Here is a 16,633-nt window from a genome sequence, read left to right as displayed (position 1 = left end):
CTGATTTCTTTTACTCTGATCATAGTCTTTCATTCTACAAATATTTATTGAGCATCTGCTATGTGCCAGTTGTGCAAATAGGAGTTGGGAATTGAGTGGTGACAAAAAGGAAGCCATTAATTTCAACATTTTCAAAGGAAAAAGCCAAGATAAAATTATTTCCTATAATATGTTAAGCTAAAAAGGATCTGATTTTTCCCCCCTGAATTTCATACCTTCAGATAGATCACATAGACCTCACTGCTTCCTAGAGAATATAGTCAAGATTCAGACATTTATAATACATCATGGTTTTAACTTCCAAAGATTTTTCACAATTTTCCCACAACAAGAATATTTACCAAAACTAAGATTCTAATGGTTGCATCATGGATCAATATCCTATGAAGTGATAACTGTTCATTTAATAAACAAATAAAGTACTTAGAATGAGAAATATCGTATGCTGGGCAATTTTGGAAAAAGTCTATCTTTATCCAAGTTTTTACAATTTAATATGATATTTATTTCTTTTACATTAATGCATTGTGAAATGTAACTACAAAAAGGTGAAATGGTCAACATCTGTGTCACCACCACGTGAGTTAAGATATAGAACATTGATGGTAATTTAGCAGCATTTTGTATGTCCCTTCTCTGTCAGATCCTTCTCCCAAGGACTTGTGGTAATCATTGCTTTTCTTTATAATTTTAATATTTATGCATGCATCCCTAAAAATATATCTTAAAAATATCACTTAAATTTGTCTGATTTTTTATTTTATATAAATGAAACCGTATATACTACATGTGTTTGTGACTTGCTTCTGTTGCTTAACTGTGTGTGTAAGAATCGTCTGTTGTAATCAATCCTTTGCATTTCTGTATAGTGTTCCATTATATGTATATACACATATATATGAAAATAATTTATTCTCTTCCTTTTTGCTGATGATCCTTTGAGTTCTTTCCAGTTTGTGGCTGTTACAAAAAATATTGTTTATAAATATTCTTGTACATCTCCTGCTGCATATGTGCAAGAGTTTCTCTAGGATAAATATCCCAGGAGTGACATTGTTAGGTTACTGGCAATGTTCAACTTTACCAGGTATTGCCAAATGGTTTCCAAAGTGATAGTGTTCATTTACACTTCAACCGTCAGTGCATGGATGTTCCTGTTACTCTACTTTTTACGGTTTTGTTAGTATCTTGTAGTTCGAATTTGAATTTCCAAGATTACTAATGCATTCAAGCATATTTTCGTAGGCTTATTATTGGCAATTAGGACTTATTTTTTTGTGAAGTGCCTGTTTCTTGCCCATTTTTCTATTGGGTTGTGTATTTTTTATTTATTAGTAGGAGTTCCACATGTATTCCAGATACTAGTCCTTTGTTGGTTATATTTATCACAAATATTTTCTCCCGGAATTTCTTAATTTTCACATAGTCAAAGCTATAAATCATTTACATCTTAAGAAATCTTTTCCTACCCTGAATTTGTGTACATATTCTCCTATATTTCATTCTCAGAGCTTTATATATTTGCATTTCATATTTAAGTCTTTAAATACTTAGGGTTGGATTTTACATATGGTATAAGGAATCCAATTTCTTTCCTTTTTTCTTTTTTTAAACAGATGGATTACCAGTTTTTCCATTACCAATTATTGAAAAAGCCTTTCTAATTGAGTATGTTTCTGGGTTCTCCACTCAGTTCCCAGGGTCTATTTGTCTATTCCTGAAACCAGTACTACCCTGATTTCACTACTTAATCTTCACAATAAGTGATATCTGGTAGGGAAATCCTCTCCTTCTTATTCCTTTAAAGTAGGTTCTTGGCTACTCTTGGCCTTTGCACTACTGTGTAAATTTTAAACTCGGCTTGTTAAAATAACTTGGGACTCTGATTCAGACTGCATTGCCTAGATAGATCTGTGCTGTCCATGTGACTGTTGAGCACTTGAAATGGTGGCTAGTCTGAATTGAGATGTGCTGTATGTATAAGATACACACCAGATTCCAAAGACATTGTATGACAAAAAGAATAAAATACTTTACTAATATCTTTTTATATTGATTATATCTTGAAATGATAATATTTTGGCTATATCGGATAAATAAAATGCATTATTAAAACTAATTTTACCTGTTTCTTTTTGTTAATGTGGCTAGTTAACAAAATTAAATCACGTCTGTGGTTCACATTATATTTCTATAGGACAGCACTGCTATAGGTCAGTTTGGGAAGCATCAACACCTTTACAATATGGAGTATTCCAAACTATGAACATGGCTTATCTCCATTTATCCAGGTTTCCTTTAAAGCCTTTCCCATAAAGGTCTTATACATCTTTTGTTAGATTTATTCCTAGATACCTGACTCATACATGGATAAACAGTTAGATGACACTTTTATTGTGAAGAACACACAGACAAGTATATAAAACAGACTATATACAACTCAGTGAATTATCACAATGCTAACACCTGTGTAATCACCCAGGTCAAGAACTAGAACATTGCCAGGACCCAAGAAGCCCCTCTCATATGCCCTTCCAATGATTTCTTTCTCCTCCCTCCCTCAGAGGTAACCACTGTTAAAGTAATCAAACAAGGAAGTCTTAGACTGAGTGGCTCTAATGCTTGGCAGCCTACTAAACAAATGAAAACCTAAGCCAGAGTAAATTCCTATAAATGCCTTAAGGTTAAGAAATTGAAACCTAAAACAATCAATCACAAACAGCCAACCAGGCTTTCCCAATAAGGCAATTGCTTAAGCTATAGCCAATCAAGTAATTTCCTTGCTTTGCTTCCTGGCTGCTCTATAAAAGCCTTTCTCCTAGTTCCTAGTGGAGCATTCCTAACCATTTTCAGTTTGGCACTGCCCTACTCGAATCAGTTTCTCAAATAAACTCTCCAAATTTTAATGTACCTCAATTTATCTTTTAACACCACTATCCTGACTTTATGGTAATCGCTTTCTTGATTTCCTTCATAGTTTTAAAAATGATGCATGCATCTTAAACACTATGGTTTATTTTTTCTCCTGTTTTTTAATCTTTACACAAGTGCAATCATAATGTGTGTATTTTTTGGTATTTGACTTCTTTTGCCCAACATTATGTTTCTGTGACTCGTTCATATTTTTGTATGTCACTGTAGATATCTCTCAGCAGTATATGGATATTGAGATTGTTTTAAATTTGGGGGTTTTACAGATAATTCTGCTATAGAACATTCTTTAGGTAAATGTGCATAGATATACAGTATACTTAAGAGTGAAATTGCTAGATCAAAAGTTTTATATGTATATATAAGTTATATATATAGAGAGAGAGAGAGAGAGAGAGAGAGCACTTTAGCAGATAACACCTAACGGTTCTTCAAGATCATTGTACCATTTTACGTTTCACTAGCAGTATGTAAAATTCTCCATTGCTCCATATACCTGCTAACACTTGGTATTGTCAGTTTTTCTAATTTTAGCCATTGTGGTTGGGATATAATTATATCTCTTTGTGTTGTTTTGTGTGTGTGTGTGTGTGTGTGTGAGGAAGATTAGCCCTGAGCTAACATCTGTTGCCAATCCTCCTCTTTTTGCTAAGGAACATTGGCCCTGGGCTAACATCCATGCCCATCTTCTTCTGTTTTATACGGGATGCCACCACAGCGTGGCTTGACTGAAGCCATGCCTTGACTGAAGCTTGACTTGAAGCCGTGCCTCAGTATGCGCCCGGGATTGGAACCCACGAACCCCAGGCCGTCGAAGCGGAGTGTGCGCATTTAACTGCTATGCCACTGGGCCAGCCCCTCATTGTGGTTTTAATTTGCATTTTCTAGATGATTAATATGGTTGGCTATGTTTTCCTATTTTTTTTTAACCCTTTAGTTATCCTTTTTGGGGACCCTCTGTCTTTCTCTTTTTGATTTTGAGAGTTCTGTATATATTATGGAAATGAGTCCTTTGTTGAATATATGCATTGCAAATATCTTCTCCCACTTTGTCACTTGGCTTTTCTCTTTTTAACTGGTATTTTTTGATTAGGAGGATTTCTTGATTATAATGTAGTTCAGTTTATCAATTTTTTTATGGTTAATACTTATGTGTCCTGTTTAAAATGTCTCTCCTTATTTCAAGGTCAAGAAGATAGTCTCCTATTTTATCTTCTGAAAGCTTTATTATCTTACTTTTCACATGTAACTCTATCATTTCCTGGAATTGTTTTTTGTGTATGGTGTGAGTCAGGGGTTGTCTCGTTTCTTTTTCCCATCTGAATGTCAAATTGCCCAAGGTCAATTATTGAAAAGTCTGTGCCTTCCACACTGCTCTGCTACCAACTTTCTCCTATATCAAGTATCCATATATGCATGGTTCTCTTTCTAGCCTCTCTAGTCTATTCCATTGGCCTATTATTCTATCCTTGAGCCAATGCCACTGTCTTAATACTGTAGCTTCATATTAAGTCTTAATATCAAGTAAAGCAGATTCTCCCACCTTGCTTTACTTGACTCTCCTGGCTAATCTTGCCCATCTGCATTTTCATATAAATTTTAGAGTCAGCCTTTGAATATCCATGAAAAAATTAAGATTTTTATTTGAATTTATTTAAATCTATGGATCAATTTGAGAATTGACCCCTATAAAATATTGAGTCTTCTAATCCATGAATGTGGCATGTTGTTAGAAATCAGGATAAAGGTTATTGCCTATTTTATTTATGTTTTATATAAATGGATTCTTTTATATTTGTTCAACATTAAGTTTGTGAGATTCATTAATTTTGCCGCTTGTAACTAGGTTTTTTTTTTTTTATTGCTGTGTATTACTCCATTGTGTGAATATCCCACAATTTATCTATCCACTCTGTTGTTGATGGGCATTTGTGTGGTTTCCACATAGTTTGAGGCCAATACAAACAGTACTGCTATCAACATACTTGTTCATGTCTTTTGATGAACGTATGTACCCATTTCTTGTGGTGTTTATAGGCCACCTGATTTTTAAGCTAAAATGGAAAGCGCTGTGCCTGACTTCTTCCTCTTCTGGTCCAAGAATTCACACCATCAACTTTATCATGCATAAAATGCTTATTTCTCCTAAGCGATATTTTTCTGGATCTCATTTCTTTTCCTTTGGTTCTTGTCTCAGGTTAATATGTGAGTTGTTTGGTATTTGTCCTTGCAAAAACTCTTTCATCTCATCTCCTGCCTCTAATTTAATGAAAAGATTCCTTGTTTTCTCATAAATACCTTTAAGAAGATTTTCTTTTTACGTTTTACCCAGGTATTTGGGATGTTTTCAGTGGAATAGTTGGCCTAGATATCTAGCTTCTCATATTACTGGAAATATAATTCGATATAATTCAACACCTATTTATTAAGCACTTACTATATATCAGGATGTCTTCTAGGTTTAGGGATATAGCACTGAAAAAACAGACAAAATCTCTGCCACATGGGACTTAACGTTCTTAACAAATATCTCTTCAAATATTTCTTCTGTCCCATTCTCTCTGTTCTCCTTGTTTTCACCTTAAACATATGTTAGGCCTCAGTCTTTCCTCGGTATCTTTGCACGTATCTTTCACATCTCTATGTCTTTCCATCCTAAATTCTGGATAATTTCTTCAGATAAATCTTCTAGTTCATTAATTCTTGTCATGGAATCACACATGTTTTCCCCCCTTGATGAAACAACTTAATTTATAAAGACAAGTATTCAAGCCACTGTTATTTTATTGTGTTTGTATATACATATATATGAGCACACACATGTGCACACACACATACAATCTGTCATTTAAAAATCCAATTAAAAATACTTAAATGATGTATGAATATGTATTCTTACTCATGATAAGAGCTATTCCTGGAGAATGTTACCCAAGCTGGATATGCTTATGTAACGCGCGCACAGTAGCCTCATTGGCAGCTGCTACTCCTGAGGTTTTGCTTGTACTTGTCATAGGTTTGGCTACAACTATGCATTTCTTCTGGTTGACTCCAAGTTCACAAAAAATTTCATATATCTTGTTAAAAATTTTTTCACTTTGAAAATAAACATGGTTTCTCAGATATCATCAATTTAAATATGGCAAACAAGGAATAAAGAATTGAGTACAGTGTGTCAATGTATCCAAACAGAAGAATTCACTTAATCCCTGTCTCTCATGCAGTTAAAATATTTTTTGCTATGTAATGATTTTGGTGACATAAAAAAAACAGCCAAAATCATAGGAAATGCCTGTGAATTTATCATCCAGCTTAGGAAATAAAATGTGACAAATATTGTGAAAGCCCCCTACGTGTTCTGCTTTCCTCTTGCCCTATCACCCAGAGTCAAGTTTTAAGTTTTTAGTTAAGTTCTCTCAAGTCTTTTGAGCATATTAAGATCTATCTCTTTATAATGTCTTTTAGTAAGGGCAGTTTTCTCAACTTTCCTGTTATTTTGTGACCCAAAATTAATTCATCTTAATGCATAACCAAATTTTCTCCACTATTGTGCGAGCTTCCCCTTATTCTCAGGCAGTTTTGAAACTGGCTTTGAGTAAATTATATACACAACACTGATGGGTCCATGAGACATTTGAAGCATATTGGAAAATTATACAAATTTACACTCCTACCAACCATAGATGAGATTGCCTTCTCCCCACATCCTTACTGGTGCTGAGTTTTGTCAACTATATTCTCATTTTTGCAATCGCTTAAACAAAAATCTTGTTTTGATTTCGATTTCTTTAACAAAGAATCAAACATTTTTGAGTATGTTTATAATTTGGATTTTGTTTTACATTTAATTTTGAATTTATCTGAAATGTATTTAGTTGTTAAAAAAAGAGGTAGAAATCAACTTCTTTTTTTTCAAGTTGCTATTAGTTTTCTGAATATAGTTTATTGAATAACCTTTGTCTTCCTCCCTGTATTGAAATGCAATCATATGGCAAATTACCGTATGTTCTTGGGTCTATTTATGGACTGTAGTCTCTTCAACTGAGTGCTGTATTGTGTTACTTAAAGTTGTTTTATAGTAGGTTTTAATATCTAGTGTGCTAAATCCTCTCCCAGTTATGTTTTTTTGTTGTTTTTTTTTTTTACTAGGCAAAGAACTTTATTAACCTTTGTTTCAAACTTGATTCCCAGGCTGCTTTGGCTTAATTAGTTGCACAGAATGAATTCCCTATAAACAAAACTGAAAGGAACCGTGGTGTCCAAGGGGCTTGGACTTAAAAATATTAAAGATCTAGATTTTATCAGATCCATGAACAAAGTTTTAAAAAGCAGCCATAACGTAAAATAGCTCTCAGTAACTTCTTCAAGTTTTATCTTCTTCAGAAGTTGACTCAATTCCGTTTGCTTCATTCTCGGAAGCCTCATCAAAATTCTCCACGGGGTCTGGAGCTTCCTCCTCCTCCTCCTCTCCAGCGGCAAACAGGCCTTTTCCATCCACAGATTATGTGGGCAGAGCTGCAGCCTGTCTCCTCAAACTAGCCAGACTGTCTGCGCCCAGCTGGTTTTAGATGCTGAGCAGGTTTCTGTCAGCAACTTGGGCAGCACGGCCTGTAATAGTGGAAATGTTGGCTGCCAGAGACGCCTGAACTTCAGTGTTGTCAAAGTGCACACCGTCCCTTGGTTTGTAAACGGGTTCACCTCTTCAGAACCAGATATTGTTTACCTCGAACTTTCTCTAAGTTCTTTAAGGAGAACTGAAGTTTTTTTTTATCGTTTGCTGTAGCTTCTATGAACCACATTCTTTCTGCGGGCAGTTCCTTTCCCACCAATGTGCACTTCTGTCTGCAGTTTAACAAGTTTCTCCTGGTTCATGATAGTTTCTTTCATCTTGGAGCAGAAATGGGGCCGTGCTGGCGACTAGGGGGGACGCTCAGAGAGTTTTAGGCAGACCAGTTGGGATTAGGGTCACACATGTGAGGATGACCCCAATAATGCTTCTTTTCCAAATTTCCCAAAATATACTTACATATGTATTTATTTTTAATTTTTAAAAAAAATATATATATATTTTTTGGTGAGGAAGATTAGCCCTGAGCTAACATCTGTGCCCATCTTCCTCCATTTTGTATGTGGGATGCCGCCACAGCATGGCTTGATGAGCGATGTGTAGGTCTGTGCCTCGGATTCTAACCTGCAAACCCTGGGCTGCTGAAGCAGAGTCTGCAAACTTAAGCACTACGCCACTGGTCCAGCCCACATATTTATTTTTAATGAAAACTTTAGAATCACTTTTTAAGTTCCCCAAAAAGTTGTAATTTTGATCATGATTGCATTAACTTCATAGTTTAGGAATTATCAGCATCTTTAGAATATTAAGTCTGTCCAAACAGAAACTATGTCTCTCTCCATTTATTCTATCATCTATCTTAGTAAAATTTTATAGTTTTCTTCATACAGGCCCTGCACATTTTTATTACGTTTAGCCCTAGGGTTTATGTGCATGTATCACTTGCTATTTTGAATAGGATCTTTTCTCCTTTCATTGTATTTCCACTTAGTTGTTCTTTGTATAGAAGAGATTTGGAGATGTTTTTCCAGTTTGCAGGAAGCTCCTTTGTTTTCCTCTTGTTTACAGTGGAGACTTCTCTTTGTTTTTCCCCATCTAATGGTGGATTGAATCATAGTTAAAGAGACCAAGCAAGGCACTTCACCAGGAGGATAAGAAGATTTCTTTTGTGGTTGGACTTATAACGTGTTTAACTGATTTGAATAATAAATCTTAACTTATTAATATGTAATTTTCTCCCATAACTGTTACCACAATGCTCTGTTGAGTCTTCCTCTGCTATCAGGCTCTCTTAACAATTCAGTTCAATTCTATAACCTTAAAAAAAGCATTTATTGTGAAATGGAGGGACAGAGAGGGTTGGAAAGACTTGTCTGCACCTTGTTTTACAATTTTGACTTTGGAACCAGATGAACATTTCATATAATTGAAAAACTTGAATCAAAAAGGAAAGAAAGTGGCTGGCCCCGTGGCTTAGTGGTTAAGTGTGTGCGCTCCGCTACTGGCAGCCTGGGTTCGGATCCCAGGCGCGCACTGACGCACCGCTTGTCCGGCCATGCTAAGGCCGCGTCCCACATACAGCAACTAGAAGGATGTGCATCTATGACATACAACTATCTACTGGGGCTTTGGGGAGAAAAAGGGGAAAAAATGAACAAGGATTGGCAATAGATGTTAGCTCAGGGCTGGTCTTCCTCAGCAAAAAGAGGAGGATTGGCATGGATGTTAGCTCAGGGCTGATCTTCCTCATGAAGAAAAAAAAAAAAGCACTTTAAAAAAAAAAAAAAGGAAAGACTATCCCTAAAAATCTGAAACAAAGGGATACAAATGAACCTTGGACTATATCTAATTGATGGTATAACCATACAGAAAAACATTACTTCAAATGACTTTAAAACTCAATCGTTTGATGTACCTCCCTGGTGGGTTACAGCCTAAGGAGCAAAAAGAACCACACTGAAATATTCAGTTGCAATTGGTAGTCCTATTGTTAGTAATAATATTAGGATTGTTGCTTTGACGCTATTTTACATACAATATACACTATATGCGTATATATTACACATATGCATAAGCAAATAAGTAATTATGTTAATGTCATTAGAACCAAGATTTTCAGTGTAAAAGAGATGCAAAACATAAAAATCAAAGAATTTAAGAAAAAACACTACAATATTTCATTTGAATTAGAAATAACCATACGAATTCATGGTTTATTTTTCTTTCTAAAATTCACATATTTCCTAGCTTTGCCTGCTGAGATGGCGTAGAAATAATGATGGTCCAATAGCATGAGCATCCCCAGGGCCAACAGCAGTCTCTAAATGCCGTGTTCCAACAAGAGGAAGCCGGGCTCCTTGAAGAAGTGGCTCATTCTAGATCTGGAGCGGGAAATGCACAAGATGAACTTGAGCCCTCTTGTCACGATAGCAGGGATGCTATCAGCACTGCTGGGATTGCGTGGACACAGGGGCCAACTTCAAGGAGTTCACACTAGCTAGATTTGGGACAATTTGAGCCTTGGATAATAACACAATGTATTAAAGCATAAATAAAAATCCATGTGTTCTCAAAAAAAGAGGCACTTTTAGAGGTTTCTGGGACAATAATTCATTCTGAAAATTGAATGAAGTAAAAGAATTATTTACCCTGCCTTTCCTGTGTAAACTCTATTTCAGAGTAATGAAATTGTAGATGAGGAAAAACTGTTAACGATGGAAGAAATGCAACTAGTAAATGCAGAAGGAATGATAGCGTTAGGAAGACACTGTTTTGGAACTCCTCATTAATAAATTTAGGCAGCAATCATCCAGTGGCTGTCAAAACCATCAGGAGATAGGTTGGTAGAGAACTTTATAATGGATAGATTAGGTTCACAACACTTAAACCCACCGATCATTCTTAACACTATTAAAGTTTACAACCAGACGTGTGCTTTCTAATGTGATGCAATATGAAGTAGCCAGCATCATGTATTTCCCAAAATTGAATCTGAATCTAATTGAGCTACTAGATCTAACTCTCAGTTTATAGGAAATAAGGGTGGAAGATAGAGGAACATGTTAAATGACGACACAAGATGCAGTCAGTCGAATCCCAAATGTGGAAAATTCTACAGGACAAATGTGCTGGTTTCTTCAACAAATAAATGACGTTGAAAAAAAAGGTGAGAGGGGAGAAGGAACTATTATAGACTCAAAGAGACTTAAGAGATATACAAATATCAGTCAAATGTGGATCTTTTTTGAATCTTGTTCAAACAAACCAACTTACTGTAAAAGGATTTTTTGAGACAACTGGGAAAAATTATATAGAGTCCAGGTATTAGAAAGTGTTAAGAAATTATTAAATTTGTTACATGTGATAATGCTGTTGTACTTATGTTTTTAAAACATCTTATCTGTTAGAATTACAGTCTAAATATTTACGGGTGAGATTACGTGACATTTGGAATTTACTTCAACATCTGGCCCTCCCAAAAAAGCAGTGTGCATGGGGGAAATAGGTGAAATAAGAATGGCAAACAGCTAGTCATTGTTGAAGCTAAATGATAGATACATGAGGTTCATTATACTATTCTATACATGACGTTCATATACTTTTGTGTATATCTGAAAATTTTTATGGTAAAAATTTTAAAGAGAAGAAATCCTTGCTCAGCCAAATGTTTCGTCTTTCTGGGCTGCCTCTTCTGTGCATTTAAGGTGGATAGATGCCAGCAGGGGTGCCACGAGGTGTCTCAGGAGAGTTTACCCTCTTCATAGACTCTCTAGCCACCCTAATAAATGTGATCCAAATAAAAACAGTGGCTTCCTATACAAACATAATTTCAAGACAAATCCCCTATCTCCTCCTTCCAACCGGAGTGCTATTTCCTATATAAAATTTCTAGAGCTGCCATCGTCAAACATGTTCTGAGAACTTCTTTCCCTTCCCATAGTCTGCTTGTGCCTTCAGCACGCATCCCTTCCAGCTGGAGGGATAGTAATAGGGTCCTTCTGAGTTTCTTTCACCTGTTATCTGAAATATTTAACTGTGTTAATAAAAGAGAGTTTATTGTTAGCTCCTGACATCCTTTTAAAAATTTGATGTAAGCCCTCTTTTATGGGTTTAATATTATTTGTAATATGAGATTGGGGCTTTATTTATTTTTTTAACGTCAAAATAGAGACATTTTCCTCTCTTTACTCATTTGGATGTGTATAAAGAAAGAAGAGGGCTTTTCAAGAGTTCACTTATGCCTTTTTTTCTCTGAAAAAAATTTGTTTTTAAATGTCACTGTAAGAATGATGGTTTTATATGTTTTTTTTACTTAAGATTTCTCAAGGTTTTTGTTTTTTGTGAGTTTTTTGGGACCACAAGAGACCCTAAGATGTTTTTATTTTCATTTGCACGATAATAAAAATTCGGATATTAAATAAGCGCTCAAAGTCATCCTCTGCTTTTTGGATTATATGATGGTTAATTTTGTGTATCAACTTGACGGGGCCACGAGTGCCCAGATATTTGGTCAAATATTATTCTGGGTGTATCTGTGAGAGTGTTTTTGGACGAAAGTAACATTTGAATTGGTAGACTGAGTAGAGCAGATTGCCCTCCCTAACATGGGTGGCCCTCATCTAATCAGTTGATACCTGAATAAAACAAAAAGGCTGCCCCTCCTGCGAGTAAGAGGGAACCCCTCCTGCCTGACTGCTATGAGCTGGGACATAGGGTTTTTTTCTGGCCTCTGGACTTGAACTGAATCATTGGCTGTTGGGTTCCAAGTCTGCTGGTTTTTGAACTGAAACAGACTATTGGGTCTCCTGGTTCTCAGGCATGCAAACTCAGACTGGAACTATACCATCGGCTTTCTTGGATCTCCAGCTTGCTGACGGCAGATCTTGGGAATTTTTGTCCAATTCCTTATAATTTCTTTGTATATGTATATATATATCTCCATCCCTCCTATTGGTTCACTGGCTGGGCAGAGAAGCTTAAGGGAACACCACCATATCCATTACAAATCTTTATAATTTCAGGTTGTTTCCCTCAGTATTCTCCTTCTTTCCACAGGTTTGAATATTTTCTAACCTCTGACTCATATTTTCAATTGAAAATAAAAATGAAAATTTGTACACATTAGAAAAATAGTCAAGTGAGAGCGGAGGCCAGGACGGTAAAAAGTGCTCCCCTGAGAATGGTAAAGAAAGCTTCATCACCTGGCAGAGTTCACACTCTTAGGGACGTCACCCAGAGGTCCACTTCCCTGTTGGGGAACTCTGGTGTGTGAGAGGCTCTAGCTGCGCATCAGAGGCCATGCTGTGTAATCATTACTCCTGGCAGACAGGAAGACGAAACTTCCCCCTCTCCTCTCACTTGCAGTTAGGAGGAGCCAGGTACTTGGTTCTGGCCAATAGAATGTCAACAGGAGTAACTTAACCCCCTCCCAGGCCTGTCTTTAACATTGAACGCATTTCTCCAGCTCCCTTCTCCTTTTGCAGTGACCTCGCATGCCTCATATTCCACATGATGTAGCTACGGGTTAGCTGCATCAAGGACAGTTCACATCAGACAGTTGTTTGAACAAGAAATAAACTTTTATTGTGTTAAGCCACTGAGATTTGTGGGTTGTTTGCAACCCTAGCTAATGAATTACCCTGATAAATACACACTATGGGGACAATGCTGTATTAATTCCTGCTTTGTGTAACCTCCATAAGTATCCATATTTTTTGTCATTAAAAGAGTTTTATATCCTGTAACTATTGGTCGATTTCCATAGCTCACATCAGTCTCTCTCAGTATCAGCTATTTAGTAAATGAAATATATGATACAGCATGCTTACTATTGATAGTTTATCAGATTTGTAGAAAACAATGATTTCTCTTGTGATCAAAAGTAAAGAAATCCTGGTTCATAAGGTGGCAAACTCCCTTTTCAGAAATCTCGCTGCGTGGACAACTGTGGAGCCTTCCAGCTCATCTATACAGCAGATCAGCATTAGCAATGAGCATCATCTGTGCCCTCCACTGCACTGCAGTCTCCTCACTTTTATTACAATGAAGCACTAACACCACTGGGTTCCCTGGTAATACAGAAGTATCAACTTTTCCCAGTCATCACTGCAGATACAATTTTTCTGCTCTTTGATATTTTACAATTATGTAGACAGCATGGAATAGTAAGATTATGCTTATTTTGCTTATGCATAGTGTGACAAAAGAAACCCCTAAATTAACAGTTAAATTGACAATCCAAGAGAACAAGAGTCCTTGAAAGTGGAAAGTAAGATGTGACTGCAAAAAAAATAAAAGACACAGAGAGAAGCAACATTATTGGCTTTGAAGACAGAAGAAGGGGACTCTAAGAAGCCAGAAAAGACAAGGAAACAGATTCTCTCCTAGAGCCTCCGGAACAGAACGGAGTCCTGCTGACACCTTGGTTTTCGCCCAGCGAGACCTGTGTTGGACTTCTGACCTACAGAAAAATGAGTGAGTTAATGAATTACTAAATAAATGAATAAATTTGTTCATTTTAAGCCATTGTTTGTGGTAATTCGTTATAGCAGTAAATAGGAAATTCATACAATTATATAATTAAATAATGATACTTTGGATATATTAGCTTAAATAGACTATACTTGAAGTTAATTTCACCTTTTTTTAAAATCTTTTATAATGCGACTACTAGAATATTACATATGTGGCTCACTATTCCTATTGGATAATGCTGATTTAAAATCTTTTGGCTTGATCATTCTGTGTGTTGGAGCAGATGCAAAATTACTTTTTTTAGAAGACTCCTGGACTGTCCCTTATCTCTAGGCGGGGCTGGGACTTTCTAGTTAGTCATTTGACCTCTTGAACTCCTCAGCTTTCATAAGGCAATCAGTCTCACCTCTACTCTGCTGAGTTAAAGCATATGATTCAACATTAACAGGCAATAGAGAACAGTTACATTCTACATATTGTAACTCACAGTTGATCAGTACTTACCAATTTGAAAAAAGTCACGATTTAATGTTCATTTAAAGAAGTCACGATTATTGCTGAAATTCCAGAGGCAAAGATAAATGTTACAAATCTTTCTGTAGGCCTAGTTTAGGGCTAACAATAGATATTTGCACAAACTATACTATAGAGGTTTTTGTGGTGGAAACTAGGTAGACCAACACCAAATATTTCTTCTTCCTGGGCACACATTTCTTAGTCTTCCTTGCAGTTAGCTTGTAGCTGTGTGATTGGGTTCTGTCCAGTGGTCGTGGGCAGAGGGGATGTACTTCTTGGCCTGGCCATTAAAGCCCATGCATTATCATCCATACGTTCTCTTTCCCTGCTATGATAACCTCGGAGGACACATGTTTAGGATGGCAAAATCACAAAATGGAAGGATTCTGGATTCCTGAGTCACTACCTGGAAGAAAGCCACCAAGGAAAGTCTCATGACTGACTTTGAGAGTGAGAAAGAAGCCATTGCTCTTCTAAGTCACAGAGATTTTGTGGTTTATTTGTTACCATGGCATATCTTAGCTTACCCTGACTAATATAGTTCTATTTAATAATGACTTTCTGGGAGTTGTTTAATTCTGGAAACCACATGGGTAAGTTTATTTCCAGTTACACATAATTTGTAAAGTACATATGCCATCATGCAGCAGGTAAACACCTCTCGAAACGTATCTAATGCAAAAATATGGAAATACTCCATGTTCCTTGCAGGCTGATGTGACGATTCATAAATTCGTATCAGAGGGGCATGATCAATTTTATTATACTTCTGTGAAGTCATAGTTTAGTGATCTACTGAAAGCTGCATACTTAAAAATTCCAAACAAACAAAAATAGGACAGGAGGCACTTCTCTTGTTTCTATTCATCATTTCAGGATCTTAGTATTTCCCCAAATAGAAAGTACTTCTTCAACTAAATTTTTATTATCTCAAACTGTGCGCCCAGATTCTTCTGGGTAGCCACATTGTTAAGTTAAAGTAGATTTCTAGATATTTTGAAAGCTTGAAGAATAAAGGCAAAGCTTCTCTGCACTTTTCGTTTATTTAATGTTGTCATAGTTTCACATTTATTTTGTAACCCACAGAAATTTTAATTATAGATCAAAGCTAACTTTATTACTTTAAAGTCTATATAGTGTTTGTACTTATAACAAGTTGATGAGGTTATTCTTTTAAAAATCCTTTATAAACACAGAAATAAAAACTCTTTTCTATATTTTTATCACCCAACTATAGTGGGAAATGACATTTGGCCCAGAATCCTAGATTCACGTCAAGGCTACCAGCACTTCACAAAGCCAAAGTTGTACTTTTTTGAAGGGGGAAGTGGGTTGAGGGAAAGAGGAGGAATAAAGGCCATGAAGAATGATAATCAAATAGAAGACATCGGTAGAGTGATTCATTACTCTTCCAAGAGGGATATCTCTGTACTTCGTCTTGTCTAGCTGAGTCACAGAATCATACACTTCATGGCTATACTAGTGACAATGTCATGGTCTCCTGTAGTGTTGTTTCTAAAAATGCACATGCTTAAAAAGTTCAAGAGAACTAATCATAAGAGCCTTTAATGCTGAAAGGTGCAAAATTTCTGCACTGAGGACTTTGGGGATGAGACATTTAAGATGGCACAGGTGTGAGATCTTAAAGGCATATTAGAAGTTATAATAGAGGAAGCTTAGTCATAGTGCTTAATGGTTGTAATGTGAATTTTTACCCTTGTGGTTATTTGCAGGAGACTTAAAATCCCAACCAAGTTTTTCTTGCCGCCAAGATTCCCTTGCAGATGGTTCTTTTTGCCATCAATTCACATTTGTGCAGAGAAATATAAAATCATTTTTATGTAAGTTTAAGAATAATGTTACTAGAAAAGTAACAGCAATTATTCTCAGGATCTCATAATATGTTCCAAATCCAAATATCAATTACTCAATTATTCTCATAATTAATGAAGCTAACTGAGAGTTGATATTAGATGTTTCTTCAATTAGAAAAGACTGCTTAGTTCAGAGAGGTGACTTGTGTAGAATGAAAAAATTACTGAGTCAAGTTGATACTTTGGAATCTCCTTCAGAGGTATCAAGATCTGCAATGTTGAAGTGAACAAGGACATAATTAACACGCTTAAAAACAATTTATGACTAGGG

General features: G+C 36.0%; 1 pseudogene; it reads right to left on the bottom strand.

Annotated features, from left to right (window-relative positions):
• Positions 1-7,294: 7,294 nt before the first annotated feature.
• LOC131405263 (transcription factor BTF3-like) lies at positions 7,295-7,843 on the bottom strand (annotated as a pseudogene).
• Between the last annotated feature and the right edge of the window lie 8,790 nt (positions 7,844-16,633).

Source organism: Diceros bicornis, chromosome 5 (genome assembly GCF_020826845.1).
Source record: "Diceros bicornis minor isolate mBicDic1 chromosome 5, mDicBic1.mat.cur, whole genome shotgun sequence".
NCBI lineage: Eukaryota > Metazoa > Chordata > Mammalia > Perissodactyla > Rhinocerotidae > Diceros > Diceros bicornis.
The sequence above is the reverse complement of the archived record's forward strand: the minus strand, read 5'-3'. Positions and strand labels throughout refer to the sequence as shown.